Source organism: Triturus cristatus, chromosome 4_2 (genome assembly GCF_964204655.1).
Source record: "Triturus cristatus chromosome 4_2, aTriCri1.1, whole genome shotgun sequence".
Lineage (NCBI taxonomy): Eukaryota > Metazoa > Chordata > Amphibia > Caudata > Salamandridae > Triturus > Triturus cristatus.
This window is the reverse complement of record NC_140586.1, coordinates 199,466,696-199,481,379: the sequence shown is the minus strand read 5'-3', so window position 1 is coordinate 199,481,379 and position 14,684 is coordinate 199,466,696. Positions and strand designations below refer to the sequence as shown.

Sequence of the window (14,684 nt, the reverse complement as noted above, 5' to 3'; positions counted from 1 at the left end):
AGCGAGGTAATATCTTAGTCAGTGAAGAGCGTACTGGTACAGGGGTTGATGTAAAAGGGACTTGATTGTCTGGGGACCGCTACGGATGGGCATGAGACAGGTTTCTTGTATGTACCACTGCCTTTTGAGGCTTGGAAGTGCAAGGTGTGCGGAACAGAGGGCTGTTGCAGTCTAATCTAAGATGGAGCACCAGCAAAACCACAATAAATGGCTTCCTTTTTCACACTTGCCTAACACATTGTTGAAGTATTGGATGGCCAGATGAGGGTAAGGCTTTGATGAAGCTTTCTCTGCCCAGCTCACACAAATGCATTTCTGACTATCCCACTCCGCACCAGTCACAGACCTTCTATTCCTGGGTGGCTATGGCTAAGTGAAGAGGCTTTTAGTGTGTGGCTCTGCCTGCAAAAAAAGAAGTTAGTTAACAGAAGGCTGTAACCGTTCCCTATATGGAAGATACATATTTCTGTATTTAGCTGTGCATTAAGATGAGGCAGTTAGGCTCAGCTTGTCAGTGCATCGGCCCGGCCAGTGGTGGTGCCAGTTCGAAATGCTTGCCTGAGTCTTTTAGTGAGCTTTCTCTCGGGCTTCAGTGTGCTCCCACGCCCACACGCTGCTTTTGTACTGTTCTATTTATACCGGCTGTTGCTGGGCAAATCTCCCATGCTTTGTGTTAGCTGCTCTGCCACAGGCTGCTCCCTCTCCCCCAATCGGATCAGCTATGCAAATCTCTCTCACTGCCTGCCATCCGAGTAGCAGAGCTTCTGCAGGAAGAGCTGCTCAGAGGCACCATGGCAGTACCCGCCTCCATTTGGGGTATGTTTTTTTCTATAAGAGCAGGACTGCATTATTTTGTTATGCTAAACTTAACAGCATTGCTGGATAAAGATAATTAACCCTGTACCCAGTTTTCATTTGCAGGATTCCTGCTGACATGGTTGCTTACTTAGTAGTCCTCATTGGATGCTAAATTGTTTGGGGCAGCCTCCAGAGATAAAAGCATAACTTGAATTGGGCATGGTTCTGCATTGTCTTTGGTCCTGTTTAAGACAGAGCACTAAGTAGAGAAGCTTGTATGCGTTGAACCTATGCATTTTTATTGTCATGTATGTACAATTTGATGAAACACACACCAGGTCACACAGTTTATCACAGCACAAACACTGCAGCCCTGTGGCTCTTAAATTGACCATGCCAGTATATAAGTGTGCATCTTTGCTACAATAATTGAACACTGGGCTGGTAACTTGTAGTGTCTGCTAATACCATCTTTCCTAGGCAAGGTCATATCATCTAATCGCAATGAACCGGAGCTAATTTGGTACTGGTTGCCATAGGCCTGGCCTAGCCTTTCTTGGTCGCAAAATAATGCAAAACATTTAGCCAATAGGAGTCCTGTAGGCCTACTTTTTAAAAACGTGTGATCTGCATGCACCAACCAATGCACATCTCTGCTTTCTTTTTGAGTTTGACACTTTATTCCACACATGGTGTAAGTATTTGAAAAGAAGGAGCACGACGTGGGAAGCAGTCTTGAGAGATTGACGGAGTGCTGGACTTGGAAGCTATGGGTCTTGGAGCTAGGTAATGAGGTAAATGTAAAGAGTGGGTTGATTATATTTCCGTTTGGTGGTGCATACAAAGACGATATAAGCCAGTCTGAAAGCTATGGCTCAGAGATGTCTGCACTTGCTGCAGCTCTAGTGACTTTCTACTCTACTTTTCCATGACTGTGCCGCGCTCCCTTTATTTGTTATCAGCTGGTGAAAAATATGAGCTGTTGTGTTAAAAAAAAAAAAAAAGGTACAGATACTGATCAGAGAGGCTTGTCACGATGTTTGACTCCTCGTGCAAACTTAACACAAGGCTTTTGCTTTTCAGTGATAACACATACTTCACTGAGACTACGAAGAATTTTCTGCTGAAAGACCTGCGTCCACACTCTATAGGTTTAGCTTTGTCACCAGCCTCATATTTTCATGATAGATATATAGGTACAGTGGGCCATCACCTCTTCATCGAGTTGGTTGGTCTGTTTACGTGTTATTGAATGTTGCTTCAGCCTTCTTCGACATTCATGATGTAGGCAGTAGGCCAGCAGACTTAATCGATTGGCTGTCTTGAAGTAAGAGTGGCAGCATTTAGCCTTCGTGCATGTGTGCAGTTGCCTGAAAAGAAGTGCACTTCGGTGCCCTGGCTGCTGGGATGCTTATTTAATTTGATACTTTTTATACATTTGTTGATTTTATGTCCATACGTTTTCAAAAGAGAAATAACTAAACACAAATTTGTGCTCACCAGCGCTAGACCTATTGGATTTGTTAGAGATTTCCCCATACCTTTTGACGACTGATATGCTTACGCTTATTGAGTGTTTGTACCTCATGTTTTAGGCAGTTAGACAAATTGTTTCCATTGGGATATTTAATATCATCTGCCATATCACCCTACCTAGGAGTGAATTTGTATTGAGCAACATAGTCTGTGACATGTATTCTTTCCAGTGATGGTCAGCTGGTTGTGTTGCCCAACCAGCTATTGCGACTACTTGCTAAGACTCCGTTAATCATCGGAACATTTGTGAAGTCTCATCTTTATCGTATGAAAGTGAATTCTCAAGTTTGTTACATTTATTTCTTTAGCGTCCAAGATGTTACATCACAAAGCAGATTTGTGTTGCTGGAACTTTTGAAATGTGTGGCTACAGTGGCACTCTTCCAAGCTGGTAGAGCGAGGGTAGGTCATCCGACTACTCAGCCGCATCCAAACAGATGTTAAAATTTAGCCTTCCTTCTGCCAGAACTTGATGAAACTGGTTACCTACCCCAGATGGGTCGGTATCTTCACAAGGTACTCCAAATTTTGGGTTTTTTAGTGCTTGGTTCACACTAAGTAGGATTCCAACTACTGTGTAATGTCAATTCTATTTTTGATTCTGTTAAATTGCGATTTGATCACTTTTGTGACATACGAAGCAAGAGACATGTTGACCCTTCTATACTAGCAACCGCTGAACATTGTCGTTGGTCCGCTAATTTTGTTTTTAGACAAGTAGACTCACCGATTAAAACTGCTTTAAAGTACAACCCAGTCTATTGTACTTACCCTTACACACTTGAAGTATTCTACACACCTATCTACACCTCTAGGCCCTACACCTGCACCTCACATTACAGCTTTGAATTAAAGATCTCCATTGCAGCGCCAGCCCGATGAGAAGCAAGCTCTATGATGAAGAATGGCACCCGCTTGGGTGTGTGAGGGCCGCAGTTCCAAAAGGAGCAGACCCCTGTCCTTTTGGATATTTACCGACCTATCTTCGATTCCCTCTCTGTATCCTTGCGAACTGCATACCTTATTGACACAAATTGATTTGTTCTTTGGGCATGTATACTGGACTTGTAAGTGCCCCTAGTCCCCTCCTCCGTTGTTGATATACATTGACATGCTACCATTTGAGTGTCTGATGTGCTTGTGCTGCATGTGAAGATTTAGAATAAAAGATGATTTTAACAATGACCTAAAATCTTGGTACTCTGTCTGCCCATGCCTGGCTGACTACTCTGGTCCACAAGGGCTGGAGGGCACATCACATGTCTCTTATCCCCCTCCCCCCCCCCCCCCCGTCCACCCACCAATGTGGATTGGAGTGTCACACTACCTGGTGATCTATAAATTCCTGCAGGAACCTTCTTGTTGATGGTAGAACTTTCCAAAGCTATCCTTTGGTTGTGTACTTCCATGAGTAGATGGTGGATGTACCTCCCATGTAATACTGCAGATTCGTTGTTAGAAAGGGGAGAACAGCAGAATCCGAAGAACATGTATTACCACAAGCTCTGGAAGCAAGTACTTTAATGCTTTGAGCAAGCCTGCAACCTGTATGTTTTGGATGTTCTGTTGCATATTGTGTAGTAATTGGGGCAGGGGCAATTACTTTTTTATTTACAAAATATATCTTCTTTTCACAGGTATAGATTTTCAGGTTTGTTCTAGACCCTGCAGATTCTTTAGAAAAGGACACTTCTGACAAGGTGTGGGTGGGTAGATTAGCACCAGTAATATTAGCCTCTCAGTAGGAATGAAGTTGGATTGAGATTACAGTCCAGTCACTTTAGCCACTTAATTGATAATTGTTAGTTTGAGATTAACAGACAGCATAATACAGGGGCTTGCAACCCGCCCAGTGGTTGGCTTTAGTGTCACTTTTATTTGCTTGCTTTCTATTGGGTGACTTTCCTTGTTCCAGCTCATCCAATTTATGTTTGTCCCTCCCATTTCTTTGATTGACTGGCTTCTGTGATTCTTCTGCTTGCTTTTAGGGAAATGTTTTTGTGCTTTTCTCCCCATTGTCACCCCCACCCCCCTGAAACTTGTTCCTATCACTTCCTCTGTGCTTCTGCTCTCCCCAACCACACCCCCTAGCGCTCAACATTGTTCTTCCCCCTGTGTTCTCTCCCTCTTGCTTCTCCCATGGCTGCTGTGTTGCTTCTTCCTCCTGCTGCCATGTTGCTTATCCCGTTCTTTCACCCCTTTCCCCCTCATAAGCCGCTCATACATTTTTTTTCAAAAGGCTTTTATGCTACATTTTAAAAGCGTTTATCGATCCATCTTGAATTTAAATAAAAAAAAAATAAAATCACAAACATGTCCTTTTGTAGGCGCATGCGTGATGCAGTGGTCTCGTTTTTTTTTCTTTTTATTTACCCATGCTGCGCACCAAGCTTAGTGCTGTAAAGCATGGTTAAAAAATTGTTGCAAAGTCAATAGGTCTAAGAGGCGAAATTGTCGGCTTTGCCAGAGCTTGTTCTAGTTTGTGACCCCCACTGCTAGTTATTTACTTGGAAGTTTTGCATCTTTATTTGTGATTAGTAGTATTGAGTTAACACAACTAACTGTTAGTACTGCACTAAAGACGTCAAATCTTCGAAAGACCACAGTGGCATGTTGGGTAGAGGAGATGCTGCTTGATTATATGAGTAAGCATTTACTTCATACTCATTTGTATAGTTATCTTGGCTCCAACTTCTTGGCTGCCAAGCGGACAGGGTCTTGTTCTTCTTAGATATCCCCTGCGAAGTGTACGTACACCTTCATTAATTCACCTGTGGATGTACGTTTTTGGGTTTTTTTTTATGCCTCACCAAGACCCTAGAACAACACTACTTCATCTTTGCTTTAATGCATGGGTATTGCATCACCAGTCGACTCGAATTGATGCTCTCCTGTCACCAATAAGTGAAATTGCAGTTGTCCTTAAGCAATCATTTGGTGACTTGTATCCAGCTCTTGGCCCTACTGCTTCTTTTGGTAAGGGCTGGTACTGTTCAACTTGAATGTAAGATTTCTAAGTTAATGCAATCTTCCTAAATTTAGGCCTTGGTAAAGAATGTAGAAAACTGACCACAGAACTCCACTAACAAAGTTTGATGTTTGATTGGATTCACCTGTCTTATCTAGAGATAAGCTAACCTTGTTCTGGAGTCTTCGGTTTTGGTGTTGGCCATTGTTAGAAGAGCTGAGTCATGTGATCAGAAGGATTATATTCTGAGTCGTTGCAGCGGGGATATCATGTAAATGCCTTACAAAGGTTATCCAAATCCCTTACCGGAATCAATCTGAAATCTCACTGTAGGAGATTTGGGTATTGGTTGGGGGTTCAGGGAAGTGAGGACCTACCTCAAGTAATTATCACAGTCCTTGTCTGGGTAAACCAAAGAAGTCACTAAATAAACCTGTGCTTAACCGTCTGGTACCATGGCACAAAGTGGTCATGCCCAACATAATGGCAATGTACACTTATACAGTACTCAAATAGTAATAATGTAAAAACACAACACACCAAAAAAATCTCAAGGAATTTAGAAAAATTCAGTAAATTATATATCCAGTAGATAGAACTGTCATATGGTTGCGCTTAAGTGGAACAAAGTACAAATTTAAGGCTGGCCTGGATGGAGTGCAGGTTGGGAACAGAGGACAGGTTAGTTCCGGTGAAAAGTTTTACCTTTGATCTTAGATTCTGAAATGGAAGTCAAAGATTTTCAGCAGGCTGTGGCTGAAGCAGGCTCTGTCATCGGATAGCTGCTGGATGAGGTCTTGTTGAAACTGTTGACAATTGGCGGGTAAGCTCAGAGGTTGAAGAAAATTGAATTGCGCACTCAGGGAAGGTCTCTCGCCGGCCGGTTACTGTTCCTTCCTTCGCCCATTGAAGGTTTCTACCTTCAGACTGAGTCGCTATTTGTGGAGCTCAGGTTCTTCCAGCAGGGCAAGGCTACAGGCTGTAGCCAAAGAGGGCTCCACAAGACTGGATACCTTCTCCACGAGTTCCCACTGAATCTAATGTGCTGCTGCAGAGAAGAACGTAGCGGGCAACCTGGATCTTTGTCCTAACTGCGATGCAGCTTCATCGAATCGGGTGACAGTTTAGTCCCGCTCCACCATCGGTTCTCAGATTAAAAAGTTGACAAAAGTTTCTAAGTTGCAGATTTCAGGAAACTTCATCAGGAGTACAATTCAACACCAGCCTAGGGTCCAGGACCTTTTGGGGCAGCACTTGGGGGTCTAGACTCACTCCAGTAGAGACCGGTTGCATGGTCCTAGGGAGGTCCTGTTGCAACTGGTCACCTGGGGATTCAGGAAAAGACCTCTTTGAGCTTGTTGTGTCCCTGTAACCCTTAGGGGAGGTCAGCCTTATGACCCTTGGCATCCACATCCTGGTCTTGGGTACAATAGGAAAAGTAGAGGCTCTTCAAGGCTCTTCTCTGGTTACAGACAGTAGGTCCAGCCCTCTTTTATTCTTACACAGGGCCAGATGTGATCTGAGAAGGGTACCTGGGTTGGCACATTTATGCCCAGTAGCAGCCTGTGGGTGGAAGAAACTCCTGGTCACTTGCTAACCAATGGAATAAAACTTGCCAGGGGTAACCCTTCACTCTTCTGTAGCACTTCCTGTGTGTTCTACTGTAAACTATTGTATAGTGCTCTTCTCTACCTAACTCCAACATGGAGGACCGTTTCTTCATCTGCTCAGTTTTCCCTGTGTCCGCACTCCACCAACTTGATTTGGAGCCAAGCTGACTAGGAAGACAAAGGGTGGCAGGTCTCGGTGTGAGCTACACCGCCCAGTGACCGGGTAAGCACTCTTTGAATCCCAGGAAGCAGCTGTCGCAGCCTCCTAGGCAATCCTTCCACAGCTTTCCACACAAGACATTTGCCCACTGTCTGGGAGAAATAGAGCTAACAGCACAGAAGGACTATCAACAGTCAGATGACACTGGATGAAAGGCACATTTGGCTGAGGCAGGAAAATGACAACTGTCTAAAAGTGTAATTTTCAAAACAGTAATATAAAATCTGATTTTAATATTAAGGTGAACTTTAAATGATTATTAAAATAATTACTTGGATTATTTTTCTAGCTGCTTCCAAGGCACAGTTAAGCATTTTAAGTTGTTATAATGTAACCCAGTGTTTCTGTATGGAAGAGCTAGCCTTACTAGAATGAAAGACATTATTTATACATGTGATGCAATACCCATGTTTTGAATACCACATAGCTGCCTTTTAGGCATTTATGGCCTTGCTTAGGGATGACGTATATGAATGAAAATAGAAGGTTTAGGCCTGGTAAAAGATTTATTTAGCGAGGTCGAAATACCAGTTTAAAACTGCACACGTAGGGTTAAGGACCAAGCCTGCAGATTTGTTGTATAGTGCTACTGTAGTGGGTGGCACAATGAGTGCTGCAGCCCATATGTAGCATTTAATTTACAGGCCCTAGGTACATGTCGTACTGTATACTAGGGACTTGCAAGTACATTAACAGTGCAATTTAGGTATATATCAGTGTAAATATGTTTAGGTTAAAGAGCACAGAGTCTTAGTGCCAGCAAAAATAGGTTTAGCATAGGAAGGTCAAAATCTGGGGGGAATATCATGCAAATCCTCTCCAAAACTCACTGAAATCCACTAAATGATCTTTTGGCACTGAGAATAGTGTTCCAAAAAGATGTTCCTTACTGGTCTGTAGTTGCCTCCTACTGGATTCCCCCTATTTTTGTGTTAGTGGAATACATGCTTGGGGTGGAAGTTAAAGCTCAGTGTCATGTACCCACAAAACACTGCAGCAAAAATGCTTGTCCATTGGCAGTATTCACTTTACATTCTTTATATTTTAAATTAGGTGCCTGAGAAATACACCAAAACCCATATAAGCTTAGAAATGAGTCTAAAAAATTCACTATCGGCATACCTGCTCAAAAATTGATGTTCTCCCTTTAGAAAGAGAAAATTAAATTAAAATGTTTCCAAAGGGCATGCTCATCTGTCACTTTGAGACTTGGTCGAGACCACCATGCCCTACTGTGACAGGTTGAAAGTTGGCCCTATGTTTTTATTTCCTGTCAGTATAGAAGGGTTGTAGGAACATCCTCTGACCTTTCAGTCCTTTTCACTTAAGCTATGGAGTCCCTTACAGGAATTGGCCGCAGTGTGAATTGGAGTATTTTTTGGAATTTTATATTAGTCAGAGGTCAAGCTATTACAATACTGAAATATATATTTGGATTTCTTTTTCCGCTCAGGATTGCACTAGCTGCTGGTGGCTGAATCAAACCTTTTTTTCTGTTAGCTTGGCAGTTCAGAGTCACTGAAACGTATCCTTCTCTTAGCCCAAAACCTCAGTATAATCTCGATTGCAATTATAAAAATTTCAATTTATGAAGTAAAGATATCGGTTTTCCTACATTTGTGTTTACAGGGGGAAATTTGCTTTATTATCTTTAAATCTTTTAGATGCTAGAATTGCAAGTCACCATTTTGTTTATATGTAATACATAAATGACACATCCTGATATACCAGAGTTTAATGTTCTGTTTATAGTTGGGTACAGTGTTTAATTTGTTAAAAAAGAATAAAAGTGCCCAAAACCGGTGTTGCTGAATACCAGCACAGTCTAGTCTGGGATAATTTCCTAACTTTCTTCCACTCCTTAACTTCCTGCCTATTTGTCTTTCAGGTATTTTTCTGGTTTCTTGCTTTGTCACGGTTTTCTTCTCTTTCCCTTCCTTCTTCAGTATCACACGTCTGCTTTTCTCTTGCTCTTGGTCAAAGTCTGAAGCATAGGATGTGGTAAAAAAAAATGAGCTCTGGAGCGCAGATCTCACTGCTAACTCTCAATTGAACTTCATTGAAGCAGTTTGTGTAATGGTTTCAAGTGGTCTGCACTTCTCAGTGTTTCATACGTTTGGTATATTATGCCATACATCTTGCTGTTACTATAATACTGCATTTGCATAGTTTTTATGTTACCCTTTAGACGCCAGTATGTTTTCCATAGTTTGATTGGTTCTTTTGCAGATTACTGGTGCTTTATAAATTAGATTAAGAGCCTAAATAGATTTCAGTTTATATTGGGTTGAGCATCGGAATCTCGTGATTCAAATTGTTGAATAGAAGCTATGTCTGATGATCCTGTTGACTTTGTTCCTGTCTTTGTTTTTTACACTTAATGGGTGCCATTAAAGATTTTTGTTTTATGTTTTATTATAATTTATAACGCACACAAATCAGCGTGGGAGAGGTATCTTGACGCAGCAACAGGTCATAGACAAGGGGAGGCAGCTAGGTTAGAAAGGTGCAGTCTTAAGTGCTTTCCTGAAAATATAGCGATCAGAGCATGTTCGAATGTGGAACAGCAGTTCAATCCAATAGAAAGGGACTAGGTAAGAAAACAACCTGCCCCCAACTCCGGACTTTGTGACCTGTGGAAAAGTTAACAGAGCTATAGCACGGGATCTGAGGAGTATACAGGGAGGATGAGTAAGTTTCAAAGCTAGGTAACTGGGACCTTTCCCTGTCAGAGCATTGTGAGGCAGCACATTTTAAAAATAATTCTCTTCCGGACTGGTAGCCAATGCATGGAACGCAGGAGGGGAGAGGATGCAGCGCCAGATAGGAGATTGCAAATGAGACTAGTAGCGGTGTTCTGCACAACTTGAAGCTTTGATAACACCTAATTTGCAAAGACCAGTAGGGCATTACCATGTCCAGTCGGCTAATAACAAGAGCTTGGACCAAAGTTTTCCTTGCTGTAAGTGGGAGGAATGGGAAGACTCTTCTCAACATGCGCATTGTTTGAAAGCAGGAGCCTGTGACGGACAGAGCCTGCTCTTTCATGGCAAGGGGTTGGTCGAGACAGACTCCCAAGTTCTTAATGACCTGTTTGGGTGTTGGAGCTGTGCCAAGTTCATAACCATTTGGCTTTGCCAAACAGCATAATCTCTGTTTTTCCGGCATTCGACTGGAGACTGTTCTCTGTCATCCAGACAGCAATTGTTGTCATCCCAGCTGAAACGCTTTCTTTTGTCTTAACAAAATCATTGTCAAAGAAGATAAGCTATGTATTGTCATCATGTGATATTATTTCGAAACCATAGTCTTTTACAGACTTGGCAACGGGTGCAACATATGTTAAAGAGCGAGGGGCTGAGACAAGGGCCCTAGGGCACTCCCTTGTCCAGCATCATGACTTATAAGGTTTGGGTTCTGTTGCTAAGGAAATCACCGAGCGCTGTGCCGTGGATTCCAATCTCCTGCAGCCTGCGAGGTAGCCTAAGATGAGAGACCGTATCAAGCACAAACATGGATTGTAAGTTAGTCTAGAGAGCATCTAATCTGGTCAGCGTGTGCTACCGATGCTATCTTAATACTGTGTGATGATCTAAAACCTGATTGGGACGGGTCCAGAATCTTATTAACCTCTAGGTACTCCGTGAGTTGTTAATTTATTGGTCCTTCAACTAGCTTGCCCAACAAAGGAAGCCACAAGATTTGACTATGTTCGGAGCCAAGATGGCCAATTTAAAAAAAAATTGGCATGGCCTTAGCTGCCTTTCAGGTTGATGGAATTTTCCTGATGTTAACTGATAAGTTGAATAAGGAGCAGATAGCAGGGGTGGGCTGATTGGAGAGAGCAGCAAAGATTTTGGGAAGACAAATAGCTAAAGAAGAGCCTGATTTGGCTCACGCACTTGCTTTCTGAATTTCATTTGGGGGGGAAAAAAAGTATTGAATTTTCCTAAGCTTGTTGAACTATCGGAGGGGGAGAATGAAATTCATCATCGGTTGTTTAAAAAAAAAATATCAGATTTGGCAGTTAACGACAATATCAATAAAACATCCATGATTCGCCGTCGTCTTAAATAGGACTGGTCCATTATTGCATGACATAGGCATCTAAGATTAAACCGTCCTTTCCCTCCCACCTCGCCACACACTGAGGCCAGCTGCATTTTAAGATTACTGTTCTACAGCAGCCTTCATCATTTCTAGGGTGTCGTATCCAGCTCAGTGCCTGGGTTTTCTTCCTCTCTAAATCCATCCAACAGCTCCCCCCCTGTTGGCAAGTCATCCTGTACTTTGTCGTCCCTCCTAGTTAGTTTAATTTGTCTTTCCTCCACTAATGAACACTCTTGGGACATCCCTTCACCACAGTGACATTAGGGGGACCGCCCTCATCCTCCCAAATAATACGCCCTGCACAGCGCCGAGTTCCAGTGCAGTACCCGTGGTTATCCGTGTAGTAAAAACTATCAACTAATATTGATGAAGTGGGGGGGCATTTCCATGCCGGGTGTAGGAAGATGGCCATGGATGCCTGGTATCTGGGGCTCATTGGTTATGGGTTACTGTAAAATTCCAGATTTATTATTGACTAGTGGTGCTTTTATAAACTGTGGTATTCGGTTTGGTGTATATTGCTCTGTGGTTCTTGGTTTCTAATTAGTTTACTATTAGTTCGATAATACCCAATTTACCTAAGGTTGGATACAGATGCATTTGTAGATTCCATTGATTATTAGATTGTTTATTTGCTCTACTGTATTACATTTGCATTCTGTGGTGCAGTATTTGACAGTCCTGATGTGCTTTGTTTGATATAAGTTGCTTTACTGAATCTAATTTTTATTAGGATGGATGTTGGCTCATCTATAAACCGAGGTGTTATTTTTTGTTTTAAATATACATATTTTTTAATCTGTTGGATATAAGTTAACTGTATAGATCCTGGTCTATATTGGGTTAGATATTTGTTCCTCCATATAATATTATACTTGGTTGTATGTTTCTTTTAAGATCTGATCCTAGAATCCATATGGGTTAATTCTATGTCAGGACCGGAGGTGAGGATTATGTTATTCTTTCTTCACTTTATTGAATAGCAGGCATTTAAAACACTACCATTCCCATGACGTCTTGGCGATGACCCAACAAAATCAAACATTAGAGTCCACATAGATAGACTGTCCAATCCATCTCCACCAATCATGGGGCTTCCATTGGTTAATAGTCCTGTCACTGTCCATTCCCCCTCTTTCTTCGCTGCTCGCAGCCAGATAAGTGTGGTTCTGATGGATACATCTGCCAGTGGATTCCTCACCTTGTGAATATCCCCTGCGCCAGCAACATTCGGAAACTTTTGTAGCAGTCCACGCCGATGGGGTCGAAGACGACGTCACAGAGACACGGCTCCGCTCGCGACTCCGCTGACGTCACAGGCACCATAAGAAGACCTCGTCAGCGTGATGACGTCAGTTCCCTTTTTTTCGCGCCGTCGACGCCAACGGATTTCGGGAATTGCTGTTGGTAGCTTTACTGTTACTTTGTTTTTCTTCTGGGTTTCCCTGTTTCTCTTCGAAGAAGTCTGGTTTCAAGCCCTGTCGGGAATGTGGCAAACACATGTCGATCACAGATCCACATGACGACTGTGTTTGGTGTCTCTCATCCGACCACGATGTGGATGGTTGCTCTTGCTGTCGCAAGATGAGCTCCAAAGCTCGAAAAGAAAGGGAGGCGAAGCTCTTCATCGCTAAGATGAAAAAGGAAAAGAGAGGAAGAAGGAAGTCAAGATCGAGGTCACGATCGAGGTCGAAGTCGACTTCGGGGCATGCTTCGCGAGCCAAGAAGCATAAGAAGAAGCGGAGGCATTCTTCTCATCATCACTCTGATAAGAGTTCGGCTCCGAAGTCGCCGCCTCGACGCCGAAAGGAATCTGTGTCTCCTTCACCAGTCCCGGATTCTCCTGGTCCTTCTTCTCCAGTGACTTAGCCGGCTCCATCTCTGGCTCCATCTCTGGCTCCATCTCTGGCTCCATCTCTGGCTCCATCTCTGGCTCCATCTCTGGCTCCATCTCTGGCTCCATCTCTGGCTCCATCTCTGGCTCCATCTCTGGCTCCATCTCTGGCTCCATCTCTGGCTCCATCTCTGGCTCCATCTCTGGCTCCATCTCTGGCTCCATCTCTGGCTCCATCTCTGGCTCCATCTCTGGCTCCATCTCTGGCTCCATCTCTGGCTCCATCTCTGGCTCCATCTCTGGCTCCATCTCTGGCTCCATCTCTGGCTCCATCTCTGGCTCCATCTCTGGCTCCATCTCTGGCTCCATCTCTTGCTCCATCTCTTGCTCCATCTCTTGCTCCATCTCTTGCTCCATCTCTTGCTCCATCTCTGGCTCCATCTCTGGCTCCATCTCCGGCCCCGGTTGAAGATCTTCAAGTCCCGGGTGAGCCTGCGACGCCGCTTGTTCCACCGTCGGCGCCGGTTGGCCCGAGTCCGGTGATGCCTGACCAGTACCCTGCATTCCCTGGGCCAGGTCAGGACCCCTCGCAGTGTCTGAATGTGATGTATGGGGTGTTCGCGAGAGCCATGTACACCACTGGTGCACCTGCGGGTCCGATGGGTCCAATGGCGTTTAATTTGGGGGTGCCGCAGGTCTATCCGCAGGGGCCTTTCATGCCGTTTTTTCCAGCGACGCCGTCTTGGCATCTACCGGCGCCGAGGACGTCGATGCCGCTTCCATATTCACCGGCGCCGGCTCGACCTCGTTCGACGCCGGCTGCTCCTGCGGATCCACGGTCGACGCCGGTGCCGGCGCCGTCTGATTCGAACACGGCGCCGCCGTCGCCGCTTGTGCGGATTCGATCCAGAAGGGAAGCACAGAGTGGTGGATGAAAGGAGGTACCTTTTGGAGGAAGCTGAAGAGAGAGACCTGGTTGAGTCTGATTAGGTGTTTGAGGAGCTTAAGGAGGCTAGTGGACTGGATTTGTCTCCTGAGTGGGAAACCACTCCACCTTCAGATGAACCCTCAAAAGATGTGGCTCCGTATCATGCGGTCATCCGGAAGGCTGCGGAGCTGCTATTTCTTCAGTTGCCAACTACGGAGTTCAGATCAAATATTCTGACTGAGGTGCTGCATTCACCCACTACAGTTTTGGAGCCTTTGTTGCCCTTTAATGAGGCCATTATTGACCCTGTATTGGAGGTCTGGCGTAAGCCTTTTTCTGCTCCCGCAGTCTCTAAGACGGTCGCAAGAAGGTATAGGGCGGCTTCAGGGGATCCTGAGTTTTTAACGTCGCACCCATCGCCTGAGAGCCTGGTGGTTCATGCGGCTTGTTCGGGTAAATCCAAGGGTGCTTTCCCTCAGGTTCCAGGGGACAGAGAAGCTAAAAAGGTAGACCAGTCGGCCAAGAAGGTCTTTTCATCGGCCAGCATGGCCCTTAAGTCGACGAATGCAACTTTGCCTGTTGGGACGCTATATCCATGCGCTCATGGACTCGGCGAAGAAATTGGCACCAAAGCTTTCTGAGGAGGATAGAATCGGCTTCAATGAAGTTTTGACTGATGC

General features: G+C 44.2%; 1 protein-coding gene across 3 annotated transcripts in view; it reads left to right on the top strand.

Moving 5' to 3' along the window:
• The window catches only part of ATF7IP (activating transcription factor 7 interacting protein), a 764,672-nt gene that overhangs the window by 154,422 nt on the left and 595,566 nt on the right, over window positions 1-14,684 (top strand). The gene's annotated exons all lie outside the window — the stretch shown is intronic.